Source organism: Gallus gallus, chromosome 4, assembly GCF_016699485.2.
Source record: "Gallus gallus isolate bGalGal1 chromosome 4, bGalGal1.mat.broiler.GRCg7b, whole genome shotgun sequence".
Taxonomy (NCBI): Eukaryota; Metazoa; Chordata; class Aves; order Galliformes; family Phasianidae; genus Gallus; species Gallus gallus.
This window is the reverse complement of record NC_052535.1, coordinates 18,608,934-18,624,880: the sequence shown is the minus strand read 5'-3', so window position 1 is coordinate 18,624,880 and position 15,947 is coordinate 18,608,934.

The following is a 15,947-nucleotide window of genomic DNA, read 5'->3' as shown; positions in this document are numbered from 1 at the left end:
AGTATTTATAAGAGAATTTTTGAAATGAGTCCCATTATCTGATTCAGTTCTTTCTGGGGTGCCATGTCACCACAGAACTTGTTTCTCAAGACCTAATATGGTGTTTCTGGCGGTAGCATGGGGTACTGCATATGTTTCAAGCCACCCAGTAGTCGCTTCCACCATGATGAGCACATAATGCTTACCATTGCAAGATCGTGGCAAGGTGATATAGTCAATCTGCCATGCCTCCCCATATTTATACTTTTGCCATTGCCCTTCCTCCCAGAGAGGTTTCATTCTCTTGGCTTGTTTAATTATGGCACATGTTTCACAGTCATGAATAACTTGTGTAATTGCATCCATAGCTAAGTCCACCTCTCGGTCTCTAGCCCACTTATATGTTGCATCTCTTCTTTGATGGCCTGAGGTCTCATGGGCCCACCGAGCTAGAAATAATTCACCCTTGTTCTGCCAGTCCAAGTCTATTTGAGCCACCTCAATTCTGGCAGCCTGATCTACCTGATGGTTATTTTTCTGTTCTTCCGTAGCCTGACTCTTGGGCACATGAGCATCTATGTGACGCGCCTTTACAACCACATTCTTTATTTGGGCAGCAATGTCTTTCCACAGTTCAGCAGACCAAATAGGTTTACCCCTCCGTTGCCAGTTATTTTGCTCCCACTGCTGTAACCACCCCCATAAGGCATTTGCCACCATCCATGAATCAGTATAAAGATAAAGCACTGGCCACCCCTCACCTTCAGTGACATCTAAGGCTAATTGGACAGCCTTTACCTCTGCAAATTGGCTTGATTCTCCTTTTCCTTCAGTGGCCTCTGCAACTTGTCGCATGGGGCTCCACACAGCAGCTTTCCATCTGCGATACTTCCCCACAATATGACATGATCCACCTGTGAACAGGGCATATTTCTTTTCATTTTCTGATAGTTCATTGTATGGTGGGGCCTCTTTAGCACGTGATACTTCTTCTCCTGGTGATGCTCCAAACTTTTTACCTTCAGGCCAGTCCATGATCACCTCTAAGATTCCTGGACGACTGAGGTTCCCCATTCGAGCTCGTTGTGTAATCAGTGCAATCCACTTGCTCCAAGTGGCATCAGTAGCGTGATGGGTGGAGGGAACCTTTCCTTTAAACATCCAGTTCAGCACTGGCAGTTGAGGTGCCAGGAGGAGCTGCGTCTCAGTACCAACTACTTCGGAAGCAGCCCTAACCCCCTCATACGCGGCTAAGATTTCCTTCTCTGTCAGAGTGTAGCACTCTTCAGACCCCCTGTATGCTCGACTCCAGAATCCCAGGGGTCGGCCTCGGGTCTCCCCTGAGGTTCTTTGCCACAAACTCCAGGTGGGACCTTTCTCTCCAGCAGCAGTGTAGAGGATGTTCTTTACATCCTGTCCCGTCCGTACTGGCCCCAGGGCCACAGCACGGGCTATCTCCTGTTTGATCTGCTCAAAAGCCTGCTGCTGTTCAGGACCCCATGTAAAATCATTCTTCTTCTGCGTCACCTGATACAGGGGGCTTACAATAAGGCTATCGTTTGGAACATGCATTCTCCAAAAGCCCACTACACCCAGAAAAGATTGTGTCTCTTTCTTATTAATGGGTGGAGACATGGCAGTGATTTTGTCGATCACATCTGCTGGGATGTGACGGCGCCCATCTTGCCACTTTATACCTAGGAAATGAATCTCCTGGGCAGGTCCTTTCACTTTGCTTCACTTAATAGCAAAACCAGCTTGCAGAAGAATTTGGATTATTTGCTCTCCTTTCTCAAAAACATCTTCTGCTGTATCGCCCCACACAACAATATCATCAATGTATTGCAGGAGCACTGCCCTGTTCCAGTACAGTTTGGATTAACCCATGGCAAATGGTTGGGCTGTGTTTCCACCCCTGGGGCAAACGGTTCCAAGTATACTGAACGCCCCTCCAGGTGAAGGCAAATTGCGGCCTGTACTCTGTGGCCAGAGGAATGGAAAAGAAGGCATTAGCAATGTCAGTGGTGGCATACCACTTGGCTGCTTTTGACTCCAATTCATATTGGAGTTCTAGCATGTCCGGCACAGCAGCACTCAGCGGGGGTGTGACTTCATTCAGGCCACGGTAGTCTACCATCAGCCTCCATTCTCCACTGGCTTTACGCACTGGCCATATGGGGCTGTTAAAGGGTGAATGGGTTCTGCTGATCACTCCTTGACTTTCTAGTTGACGAATCAACTTATGAATGGGGAGCAAGGAATCCCTGTTGGTTTGATACTGCCGTCTGTGCACTGCTTTTGTGGCAATCGGTACCTGCTGCTCTTTTACTTGCAGCAACCCCACAGCAGACGGATCTTCTGACAGGCCAGGCAAAACAGATAGCTGCTTAATGTTGTCTGTATCTACAGCAGCTATTCCAAAGGCCCATCGATACCCCTTAGGATCCTTGAAATGCCCCTTCTGAGGTAATCAATACCCAGTATGCATGGAGCCCCTGGGCCAGTCACAATAGGGTGTTTTTGCCAGTCTTTACCAGTGAGGCTTATTTTGGCCTCCAACACAGTCAGTTCTTGAGAACCCCCAGTCACTCCAGAAATATGGACTGATTCTGTCCCTTCATGATTCGAGGGCATTAGAGTGCACTGTGAAACCGGTATCCACCAGTGCCTTATATTTCTGTGGTTCTGATGTGCCAGGCCATCGGATCCACACAGTCCAATAAACTCTGTTATCCCTCTACCTCCCCTGACTGAGGGCAGGGCCCCTCTATTCATTACCTGTGGTAACTGGAGGAACTACACTGGTGGTTGGTCTATTCTGCAATTCTCTCACCAGTGCTCGCAGTACAGGAGTATCTTGATCATGCCACTTCCTCATGTCTTCTCCATGGTCACGGAGATAACGCCACAAGGCAACATGCGAAGCAGTCTTGTTGTTGTTTCTCACTCGAGCAGGAAAGCGTTTGCCTTCAATAGCTGAAAATTTTGATGATACAGGTGAGGAGGGGGATCCATCTTCTTTAATTAATTGAATTTTCATTAGTTTGATAAGTTCTTTCATTAGGCCCCTTTGCTTATCCTGATCTTCGTCAAACGTTTCTGATACTATTATGGGTTCATCACGATTAATCAATAGAGACACCTGCTCTTGTACTTCACCCAGTCTGTTTGCTAACTCTGAGATGGCTGAAATGGAAACGTGTGTTGGGGGTAGATGTTGCTCATAGTTTTGGAGTGTAAGAATCAATTCGAAAAATAGGGGTTTTCTCTGTTGGTCCTCGTATCTGTGGAATGTTGCTACTAGTGTGGGGGGCATATCTGTCTGGTGCTGCTCTTGTAAGGTTTTGCCATATTTCAGGTGTTGTCCTCACTCTCTCTGGATCATGGTTTTGGCGTGGATCATTAAGAGCAAAATTGGAGTCATATAACATTTCCACCAGGGCTATTTCCCTCAAATACTGGATGCCTTTCTCAATTGTATCCCATGTTTTCATTGCAGGCTGCAGAAGTTCTTTGTAGAGATACCTTTCCCTCACAGCTATTAATATTCGGTCCCAGAGGGTTGCAGCTCCATCCAAACATCTACTAATTCCCCTGTCAATGGATTTGTCTCTGGCAATGTCTCCTAGTTGGCGGGCTTCATTACCATCTAGAGACAGGCTACTGGCCCCACTATCCCAACAGCGAAGCAACCAGGTGACAATAGTTTCATTCAAACGTCGTTCAAATTCCTTCCTTGAGCTTTGGATTTCAGTCATCTTGAGAGGCCAATGAACAGTAATAGAGATCTCCTCTTCATCGCTCTCCTCTTCATGCCTCTTAGTATTTGCTTTTGCCTTTCTTGGTTCTGAGGAAGTCCCCTCGCCTGGATCTTCCTCTACCTCCTCCTCCACTTCTTCTTCTTCTTCTTCTTCTTCTTCTTCTTTTTTTCGCTCTAGACGCAAGGACACCCCCTTCCATTTCTTGCCTTCTACAGGGGCTACTGACACTGTTACTGGTGTCTGCTGTGACTGATCAGGTCTGACTTGAAGATTTCCCCCTTTGGCTTGCACCTCTGCTTGGAAACTCTCTCTCTCCAGAACAGTACTATACAGAGCGCAGTAGGCACAAGCCAAGCCCCAGATAAGCCGTACTTCCTTTGATCTATCTAAGCCGCACTGTCCCTGACTCAAATGCTGGCTCAGTTTCTCGGGATCCCACAGATGTTCAAGAGTGAAATCCCATGTATAGTGGGTCCCCACACTTCTAAGATTCTTCCTAAACCTTTCCATATTCCTTGCCAGTCATCATTCTCTGGTCTTGGAGGAGGCTTCTTCCACTTAGCACGAATGAAGAGGAATACATTCAAGGATATTGATAACATGCACACAAGTATGAGCACTGACTTGGTATTTGAAAAACGTTCAACAAACTGAGAGGGAAGCCTGGAAACTGGTTCGAAAGTCTCAAAATTCAAATTATACAACATTGCATAAAGTCACCAGACAGGTGCCTCTATCAGTGCCCTTATTTGGTTATATATAAACACAATTCCACAGCAAGACATCAAGATGTTAATCATAGACCGGTAACTGGCAAGGAACATGATAGCTCTTAATCCCTTATACAGTGCTCTGACAATAAAGAGCAACCTCATAGCTGGTAACTGCTAAAGGGAGGGGGGGGGTGAAGAGAAGGAGAAAAAAAAGAAAACAAACGGAAACCACTCTGTACAGTGTCTGGAGTTTGGCGGACTGCCCAGGCTATAATCTAATCTATGAAGGTCACACCAACACCAGCAATGCTTTGTAGTCTCACAGTCTGGCTTAACGAAATCCTTTTTTCTTACTAACGTTAAAAGCTTCAGACGTTTGCCTGCATTCTCCACCAAAAAATTTGTCACAGAGTTACCTAGATAGATCTGTACCTGCGACAGAGGGGCAGTAGGCTCGTGGGCCCCCTCCCCCCCAGCTTCCCGAGAAAAAACGGAGCAGTGGCAACGATCTAAGAAGGAGAACTTATTTTACTAACTACGATGCTGGAATGCAAGATGACACGATATAATACAATCTAATTGGGAGTAAGGATAATAAATCAAATGAAATGAGAGAGAGCGAAAGAGCGATAGAGAGAGAGAGAGAGAGAGAAGAGAGTTTCCGAAACTGAAAGCCCTACTTGATGAAGGCGCACGGCTTGGAAAGCACACCCACTCCTCTCCCGGTAGCAAGCAAAAGTGAAGAAGACTGCATGCAACCAGATGACGTATCTTCCGTGATGTATCTTCCTTCTCTGACCGTGAGGTCCTCTGGGATACGTAGTTCTTCTCTTTTGTCCATGATGTTATGATGTGGAATACCAATGGCAAAGTTACAAAACCATGACAATGTTTCCTCATACCTTGTTCTTAGGAATGTTGAAGTGCAGGAAGCAAAGGTAAATGGCATGTCTCAGGGCATATCGGAGTCCTTTACCTTTTATCTTCAGTACTAGTTTAGCTAATATTATTTCCCTAGGACTTTTATCTTAGGTGTACCTGTTCACTGTCTATTTATCTTCTTCAGAGATGGTAGCAAGAAGTTGACCATTTAAAATACAGTCATCAACATCTGCCTTTCAGAACGACAGCAACAAGCAGAGGCTTTCCATCATTAAGAAATTGTTCTAGATTTCTGAAAAACCATTCATACAGGCACTGGGATATGAACAGTGGGAAAAACTGAGTATTTTCCTACCTGATGCTATTTACCTTAAGGTTTGGTGAGGCACAATGAAGAAACGTTATTTTTAAAAGATGGTTATCTCATAACTGTTAAGTCTCTTAATGGAATTTTATCCAATTCTTATTTAGGCAACCATTTTGCACTTCAGTGTTTCTGAGATTTTAATAGAGATTTTAATTTATTTCAAATTACTATCTGTTGATTGTACGCAAACATCATTTCAGACAGGAGCTTATCCGTGATGACTTCTTTTCCCCTGCACAGTGGTTTTCAGCATGTCATAGAAGTCTTTACTATGAGAGTAGTGAGGTGCTGGAACAGGCTGCCCAGAGAGGTTGTGTCCCTGTCCCTGGAGGTGTTCAAGACCAGGTTGCATGGGCCCCTGGGCAGCCTGGTTGAGTATTAAATGTGGAGGTTGGCGGCCCTGCCTGTGGCAGGGGGGTTGGAGCATGATGATCCTTGAGGTCCCTTCCAACCCATTTTATGATTCTATGATTTTCTAAGATGTATAGAATTTTGAGTTACTTCAGCGTAGGATTTTGAGTTATGTCAGTTAGACCAAACAGTTCAGACTGGTCTCATCATTTTATAATTGTAGCCAAATGTTTCGGTGAACAAGAGACTATTGTATTATTTTAAAGATCAACTCAACGGCATCTATCATGTATGATATAATTTCATGTATGTATGCTGTTTACACTGTCTGCACTTGCAGACACAGTAATTTTATCTTGTATGTTTAATTAAATGGTATATCCATTGTAAATTTCTTGCATCAAAAATTCTGCTAGAATCTCTAATGTTCATTTTTAGCCCCATAATATTCAAAATTTTGCATGTTAAACAAGTTCAACACCTTACTCCCATCTGAAGATCCTCTGAGATCTCTCCAGTTGACCAGGAACGCTGATAGATGGTAGAAAGTTGCTCTGCTATCACCTTTGCCATCTTCCTCAGCACCATAGGGGTGTATCCCATCTGGCACCATGCACTTGTGGCAGTCCAGGTTGGGGTAGATCTCTAACTGTTTCCACCTGCTCCCCATCTGAGATTTCCAGGTTATGGGCTAGAGTACCCAGAGGATAAACTGGCCTGACTTCTAAAGACAGATGTAAAAAAGGCATTGAGAACCACAGCCTTTCCTTATCCTCACTGATTACGTCTCCTGATGCATGCAGTAATGGACGGAGATTTTCCTCAGCCCTCCTCATACTGTTCATATATTTGCAAAAAAATTTTTATTCTCTCTTACCCCAGTGGCCAAGTTGAGTTCAAGGAGGGCTTTTGCCTTTCTAATTTTCTCCTGCATATCAAAACAACTTCTGCCTGAGTTGCCCGTCCCTTCTTCTACAGGAGGTAGATTCTCTTTTTCTTCAGGAGCCTCGGGGAAAGTTCTCTGTTCATCCATGCCAGTCTTGCTCCCCTTAATATACAGATCTGAGAATCCAACTTCTTTCCTTCAAGATACATTACAACCATACTATTAAAGTTACTCTAATACTATATATGTGTCATGGTTTTGTAACTTCGCTATTGGTATTCCACATCATAACATCATGGACAAAAGAGAAGAACTACGTATCCCAGAGGACCTCACGGTCAGAGAAGGAAGACACATCACGGAAGATACGTCATCTGGTTGCGCGCGGTGCTTCTTCACTTTCGCTTGCTGCCGGGAGAGGAGTGGGTGTGCTTTCCAAGCCGGGCGCCTTCATCAAGTAAGGCTTTCGGTTTCGGAAACTCTCTCACTCTCTCTCTCTCTCCCTCTCTATCGCTCTTTCGCTCTCTCTCCCTCATTTCATTTGGTTTATTATACTTACTCCCAATTAGATTGTATTGTATCGTGTCATCTTGCATCCCAACATCATAGTTAGTAAAATAAGTTCTCCTTCTTAGATTGTTGCCACCGCTTCGTTTTTTTCTCGGGAAGTCAAGGGGGAGGGGGGCCCACAAGCCTACTGCCCCCCTGTCACGGGCACAGATCTATCTAGGTAACTCCGTGACAATATGAATTTAAAAAACATCACAAACAAGCGAACACAGCATATGGGGATGTTGGAAATATCCAAATGATTTATCAGGACAGTATCTCTGATAAAGCAGATTTTATTCGCAATTGCAATGGCAGGCCTCCTGCAAGAAGGAGAGCACACAGAGAAAAGTGTTACATCTTCTATGCCCTATTACTCGACGCTTATCTCTTTCCACCCTGGCTCCTCATTGGCTGAGTACTTCAGGTTCACAATCTTCCCAACGCTCAACTAAGCATAAATTGTTGCTAGCTAAGCATATGTTGCTAATTAATTAACTTCTCACACTTGGTCATTCAACACTTGGTCATTGCTTCTGGACATCTGCTCGTCCTTCCATAGAGATAAGCTTGGAACGAGGATAGAGGGGAGTATCTTGATGCCTGCCTGTTACATCCCAACCTATCCACAGAGTGAGGCAATCCATCCTTGTGTTGAACAGTAAGAAAGGGTTCAGTAAGAAAGGGTCTGCAGAAACTAAGGGTAAAAGAAAATTAGAAATAGTTTACAGAAGCAAATATGCAGAAGCTGTAAAAGAATGGGATAGTAACAAGATGGGATTAGCACAGGGGGGGGGAGGGTGTAGAAGAGATAAAGATGAGAGTGTGAATATAGCTCAAGAACACCAGGCAAGGAGGTGATAAGGTGTCCCGAGAGTAAATTAGAACTGGTTTGGGGGCTACCCCTCCCTCAGGGTCAGAAGTTTACAGCAAGGAAGACTACAGGCCTTCATCTAACAACTACCAGGAGCAGACCCCCACTGCTCATGACGCATGCGCAAGGGGGAGGGACCATATGCTAAGGAGGTCTCAGAAATGTAATGAATGTGTATATGAATTCCAGGAAAATCATTGATTACGTATTAGCTCTGCTTATATCTATACCACGTTTTTGTCCTGATGGCATGCAAGTTAGGAGGAGCTATCCCCCCTTGCACCCGGCTCTGTGCAGCATTGATTAAAACATACCTGATTTTATAACTACTTTGTGGTTTTAGAGCTTGATTCCGCAGGTCAATCTGGCACCCCAGATGGGACAATCTCTGTCTGGCTGCAGGACCAGCTGAGGAGGGGGATGCCTTAGGCTCGCCCCGAGGTTTCTCGGAAGGACTCCCCTTCCTCTTCTGATCACTGCAGGAATAGACAAGGACCATCTATCGGCAGACCACGTATGTGTATGGGAATAAGGGGAACCTGGGAATGAGGGGAACCCACAAGTCGTGAGGCGACGTCCTGCGCTAGGCATAGCCATTGTGCTGCCCTTGGGTAGTGAGCTCACAGGTTAGGTTAGGTTGCCGGCTGGGGTAGGAGAAAAGCTCCTAGGAGGGAGTTCCTACAAAAAAGAGGTTGCCGGCTGGGGTAGAAGAAAAGCTCCCGGGAGGGAGTTCCTACAAAGGTGGGCCCTGTAAGTTGTACGCGTGGGAAAGGGAGTAGTAATTCTCTCTTGGGTTGTTGTTTACAGTGGATTTGGGCAAATGATAACGTGGTGTCTTGTAGCAATAACAGCAGGATCCTAAGTTGTATAATTGTTGTTACCATCTGTTGCAAATGTCCGGTACCGTGTATTTGAACTATTGACGTATTCGTGACATCCTTTTAAAGTACCTGAATTAAGACTGTAACTTGAGCCGGCATCTGTGTGTGTGTGTGTGTGTGTGTGTGTATGTGTATGTGTGAGTGAGACACAGGATCTCTGTAGGGCGAGTGTGGAGTTCCGACCAGCGGTACCGTCCTCCCGCGAGGGAAACGGCCAGAGAGGAACGAAGCGAGTGACAACAATAATCGTTTGTTTTTCTCATGTGTCATTGTAATAGTAGAATTGCTATGCGCAGGCGCATGGAATGCTACTAAATATAGAGCTCAGGCAGGAGTAGGAATAAGAAGTTGCACTTGTAAAAGTTAGACGAGTAAATGAGATTCTAAGATTGGGATGAAGAAAGGGAGCAATGATTGGAGCATTTGCATTTGTTTGAGAGGTGTGTGTGCCTTCCTGTGGGGAGGAGGGGGTGTAAGGTGTTACTTGAGCTTTTGAATACGTGTACCTCCTCCTCCCTCAGCGTAGATCTTTCAGTGTATTAAGAAATGAGGGACAATATTGTCACTACGAAAAGTGAAAATGCTTTATTTGACCTTTTAGAAAAACATGGTGCTCGGCTCTCTTTATCAGGGGTGGGTTGGGCACGACAAAACTGGCACAACTTGCAGTGTTTCTCATACAAAATGAGGTTCGTACCCGAAAAGGGAAATCCTTTATTTGTGCAGTAGTCGGTGCTGCTTTGAAAGCAGCCGTGGAGTTACAAGTATTGCAGGAATCAGTTAAAGTAACACAAAAATTGGTTTAAAAAACAAAACAAAACAAAAAAACTCTGGTAAAATATTGTAATCAGTGGTGGTAACTGTACAAGTTAAAAGGTAAATGAAGTAACATGAACTGTACTGTTTGATTTGTGGGTTCTGAAGGGAATGGGAAAAATGGTTTTGATGGTATAAGTAAGTGTAATTGTTAATGGCATACAGAAGCATGATTGAGGGTATGTGGAAACGTAACTGAGGGTATGAATGGTGGACAAAGGAAAAAGGGTTAAAGAGATAGTGAGTTTATCTGTGCTGCCATGAGAGCAACCCCCCCCCTCCCGAGATTGCTGTTGTAAGCAGCCTTATTTTGCTAAGGGGGGAGGTGGGGAGGATGGAGCACTGGAAGTGAGAATGGCCTTCATGTGCAGAGATCTAGGAAACCCAAAATTCCAGTGTTAGCGCTGGAAGCCTTCGGAGAGGAGGAGGTGAAACTGAAATGTAATGCTAGTAGTATGATGAGAGTTTGGAAAGTGAAAAGTTTAGGAAGGACGCAGGCTGAGGAAGGCAAAGATGAGCAAGGTGTAACAGGGATGTCAGAACCAAAGAGAGGTGAGCAATATGAAATATATATAATAATAATGATAACTGACTGAGGAACAGAGATACTTGAGAATAGCAACAGCTGTTACTGTTGTGGCCATAGGACCCAGAGGTCCCCTCAGAAAGAGGTGGGGGGAGGGCCCTATAAGAGCCCAGGGAGGGTTCCATTCCCGCTGGACTGAAAAAAGTGTGCAAACTGCAGGGAAATGGGACAATGGTGGAACAATCCTACCAAGCTGAATGATGGGAAGCTGGGAGAGCAGGATAAAGAGGTTCATATTCTGGTGGGGACAGGGTGCCTCTTACCACCACTGATGATTTTGCAGCAGTAGTAGGAGCTACTGCCCAACAAGAAAGAGCTTACCTTTCTGGGATTAATTAAATATAGACTGAGAAAATATGCCAGGTTCTCCAAAACAGTTACTCTGGCAAGACTTATTAGAACAAATGGATGCAGGGATTAAATTCAATAGAACTGGAGCTAAGGGTCAAACAATAATAAAATTTTAAGTCTGGCTTCAGCACAAACTGGGAGAAACAATGTTTTACCCTCAGAAGTTACAGAAATCTTAAATAACGTATGCTTAGGAGTGTGGATATCAGGAATACCTGGCAGAGCCAAAATGCAACCCTAAATAGAAGTTAAGTTAAAAGTGGAAGTAGTTAAAAGCTAGCCCAGTCAGGGTAAAGCAGTGCCCTTTGAGGATACGTGACTATAGAAAGATAAAAGAAATAATAGATAACTTTTGGAATTTGGATTAATCAAGTAATAGAATTGTTGCATGCATACCCTCCATGGTGGCAAATCCATACACTTTATCAACCAAGTTAAGGAATGAGTAGGTGGAGTTTACCTTCTGGATTTGAAGGATGCTTTTTCTGCCTGATGTGGCCAAAAGAAGCCTAAAGTTATTTGCCTTTGAATAGGAAACCCCTAATATGGGGAGAAAAAGACTCAGTTAACCTGGACAGTGTTACCCAGGGTTGTGAGAACAGCCCAATGATTTTTGAGCAATTTGTGAGCCTGAGATTTGGGTTCCTCCTTCCCACAGCGGAGCTTCACTGCAGTACGTGGATGCCACAAAAAGAAGAGGACTGTGTGAAATGGACTGTGAGTTTGCTGAATTTCTTTGTTTAAATGATTATCAAGTTTCTCAACAGAAGGCACAAATAACTCAATGGCAAGTGATGTATCTGGGATAGGAGATTACAGCTGGACTTTGAACCTTAAGGACTGCCAGGAAAGAAGCCATCTGCCAAACTCCTGAGCCACAAAGTGCCAAGGAACTCCGTACAGTCTTAGGAATGACAGGATGGTGCTGACTGTGGATACACAGCTATAGACTGTTGGTAAAGCCCCTTTGTGAAGTGAGTAAGAGATGGCCAGAGTGGTTGAGGGTAGTGGCTGCACTAGTGCTTAATATTCAAGAAGCCAGTAAACCTAGGCCAAAGAATAACAGTTTTAATATCTGTTACAGTGTCTACTGTATTGGAGGTTAAAGGGGGCATTGGCTCTCACCCCAAAGGTTCCTGAAATACGAGGCCATTCTGGTAGAGCAGGACGACATAGAAATAATTGTAACTAATATTGTCAACCCAGCATCTTTCCCTAGCGGAACTCCTAGAGAACCAGTATTCCATGTCTGCTTTGAAACAGCTGAAGCTACAGACTGTTGTCAGTTGGACCTGAAAGATGAATCCTTAGGAGATGCAGAAGACACATGGTTTACTGATGGAAGCAGTTTTGTTAGACAAGGAAACTGTAAGGCAGGATATGCAGTAACTGCTACTGACAAGGTAATCGAAGCACAACCATTACCTGTGGGGACTTTCCCTCAGAAGGCTGAAATAGCTGCCTTGACAAGAGCCTGAAATATATGAATGGATGCTAATTATGTATTTGGGATGCTACATGCTCATAGTACCAAAGAACATGGCTATTATACACTGTAAAGGACATCAGAAAGGTAACACTGGATCAGGTGGCAGAACAGGTAGTTGAAGAAGGCTTTAATTCCAGACGGTAAACTTAAATTTCTGAATCTGAGTTAGAACCTGTAAAATATTCTAAAGAAGATTGGAATCTAATTAATGATTTAGAAGGGAGAAGAGAGCAAGCTGACAGATGGGTACACGCCTGGATGGACACATTGTTGTGCCCGTTAGTATTTTATGGAAATTGGTTCTAAGGGAAGATAAGAAAATGTATAGGCAAACAGGCATTACAAAGTATGATCCTAGTACCAGGAACAGAGTAGAAGTGGGCCTATTGGGAAAGGAAACCTTCCAGGGCAACAATGGCAAATTGATTTCTTGGAACACCCAAGAAAAGGGGGGTATTGAGATCAGGAGCTCAGGTGGGTCTAGGGTTTGAACATATAGGGATAAATAAGCTAGCTTTGAAAACTAGGGAAGGAGAACAACATCTCAACATTTCATGGTCAGCTGTGCAAACACAAAGAAAGGAACAACACAAGATAAATGACTGTGACCGGTTTCAATGCACCGTAAAGCGGTCAGACCGAGGAAGACGTCTAGCCTTCGCAAGGAAGACTTCTGACTTCATCCCCATGACCACCAGAGGGAGATCCCTACTACGGACAACGCATGTGCGAGGGGAGGGGTAGTATGTAAATGAGTTTCTGGAAGAACAATGGATATGTGAATGGGTTCCAAGAATTTCTGCTGAGTATGTATGGCTTTGGCTTCTAAATTTGTAGTGCTTCTTCTGGCTTGTGTGCAGGTCTGGTGGAGCAATCCCCCTGTGCCTGATTGATTGAGCAATCATCAAATAAATCATACCTGCTTTACAACCTGCTTGGGTTATAGAGTTTATTTCCAGAAGTCAATTTTGGCACCCCAGATGGGACACTCTCTGTCTGGCTGCAGGACCATCTGAGGATTGGGACGCCTCAGGCGCGCCCCGAGGTTTCTCGGAAGGACTCCCCTTCCTCTTCTTATCACTGTGGGGATAGACAAGGACCATCTGTCGGCAGACCAGGTATGTGTATGGAAATAAGGGGGCCCATAAGTTGTGAGGAGGCATCCTGCGCTAGGCATAGCCATCATGCTGCCCCATGGGAGGTGAGCTCACAGGTTAGGTTAGGTTGCCGGCTGGGGTAGGAGAAAAGCTCCCAGGAGGGAGTTCCTACAAAGGGGACCTGTAAGTTGTATGCGTGGAAAAAGAGTAACAACGTGGATTTTTGTGGCAATAATAGCAGGACTCACAGGTTGTATAATTTCTATAACCATCCGTTGTAAATGTTCGGTACCGTGTATTTGAACTACTGATGCATTCAAAAAATTCTTTCAAGCGTTCTAACTCAGACTGTACTTAAGCTGGCATTTGTGTGTGTGTGTGTGTGTGTGTGTGTGTGTGAGTGAGTGGGACGTGGCAGAGCCATGAAGTGAGTGCAGAGTCCCTAGTCTGTGGTTCCGTTCTCCCGCGAGGGAAATGGCCGGAGAAGGACGGAGTGAAAGACGATTCTTTGTGTTGTCTGTCCGTTGTTTGTATGTATTTTATAGACTGGAATAAGGATGGGAGTTTGTACTCTATAGATTGGGAAGAGGGACCAGAGGAAAGGTGTACATTCCACCCGACAAATGAATGTTGGCCCATTTATGTTATACTTTGTTTAGTGTGTGAGGAGGTGTACCAGGGCTGGTGGCATCATTTGTGTCCAGAGTGCCATTGTGACTGATGGATGGAGCATTGGGGATTAGTGTGGGGAAATTCTGGAGTATTGAGAGTTACTTGTGGAAGTTTTAAGGCAGTAATGAACTGATAAGAATATTGTAAACATCATGGGAGGCTCCCAGGGGAATGAAATTCCCAAACAATCCCGTTCGGAATGCGTATTGGTATATTGATGGGATATTGCGGGGGAACCTGGAGGCACCCTGAGTAAGGAAACTTTAATCAAGTATTACAATCAGTGGTGGTTGATATATAACTTTGAAGATGAAAAGAAGTGGCCCCAGAATGGGACCCTAAACTATAATACCTTCTTACAGTTACTGTTATTCTTAAGGACGGAAGGTAAATGAAGTAACATTAACAGTTTTTATAATTGAGTGCTTTAATCACGAGACTAAGTATTGGATGTTTGTGGAAACTGAAGAACTGTATTGTTTGATTAGTGGGTTCTGAAGGGAATGGGATAAACAGTTTTGATGATATAATGGCATACAAAAGTGTGACTTGAGGGTATGAATAGTGGACAGAGAGAAAAGGGTTAAAGAGAAAGTAAATTTATCTGCGTTGCCATGAGAGTAACCCCCCCCCACCCCGCATGGTTCCCCCGCGAGCAGAACTCGAAGTGAGAGAGAGACGGAGTGAGAGAGTGCTGTTGTAAACAGCATTACCTGTGAAGGGGGTGGGAGGTGGAGAGGACGGGGCACTGGAAGTGAGAACAGCCTTCATCTGCAGAGATCTAGGAAACCCAAAATTCCAGTGTTAGCACTGGAAGCCTTCGGAGAGGAGGAGGTGAAACTGAAATATAATGGTAGTGGTTTATGTAATAATTAGAGTTTGAAAAGTGAAAGGTTTGGGAAGGATGCAGGCTGAGGAAGGCAAGGTGTAACAGGGATGTCAGAACCAAGGAGGACAGAAATCAGATCCACTGGTTAAATTGCAGCTAGGAGAGCAGGATAAAGATGTTTATTTTCTGGTGGGGACAGGTGCCTCTTACCACCCATAGATGATTTTGCAGCAGTGGTAGGAGCTACTGGCCAACAAGAAAAAGCTTACCTTTTGGGATCAATTAAATATAGGCTGAGAAAATAAGTAGGAATACATAAATTCTTGTACATGCCAGGTTCTCCAAAACTATTATTCTGGCAAGACTTATTAGAACAAATGGATGCAGGGATTAAATTCAATAGAACTGGAGCTAAGCGTCAAACAATTAACTGATTGAAAATTATAAGTCTGGCTTTAACACAAACTGGGAAAAACAATGTTGTACCCCCAGAAGTTGCAGAAATCTTAAATAAGGTTTGCTTAAGAGTGTGGGTATCAGGGATATCTGGTAGAGCCAAAATGCAGCCCTAAGCAAGAGCTAGAGCTAGCCCAGTCAGGGTAAAGCAGTGCCCTTTGAGGATATGCAACTGTAGAAGGATAAAAGAAATAATAGATAACTTTTGGATCTCGGATTACTAATTGAATGTGAATCCAAATATAATACTCCTATCTTGCTGATGAAAAATTGGATAGCAAGTGCTATAGTTTGGTACAAGATTTGAAGGCAAGTAATAGAACTGTTGAATGCATACACTCCATGGTGGTAAATCCATGCACTTTATTAACCAAGTTAGGGAAAGAGTAGGTGGAGTTTACCTTCTGG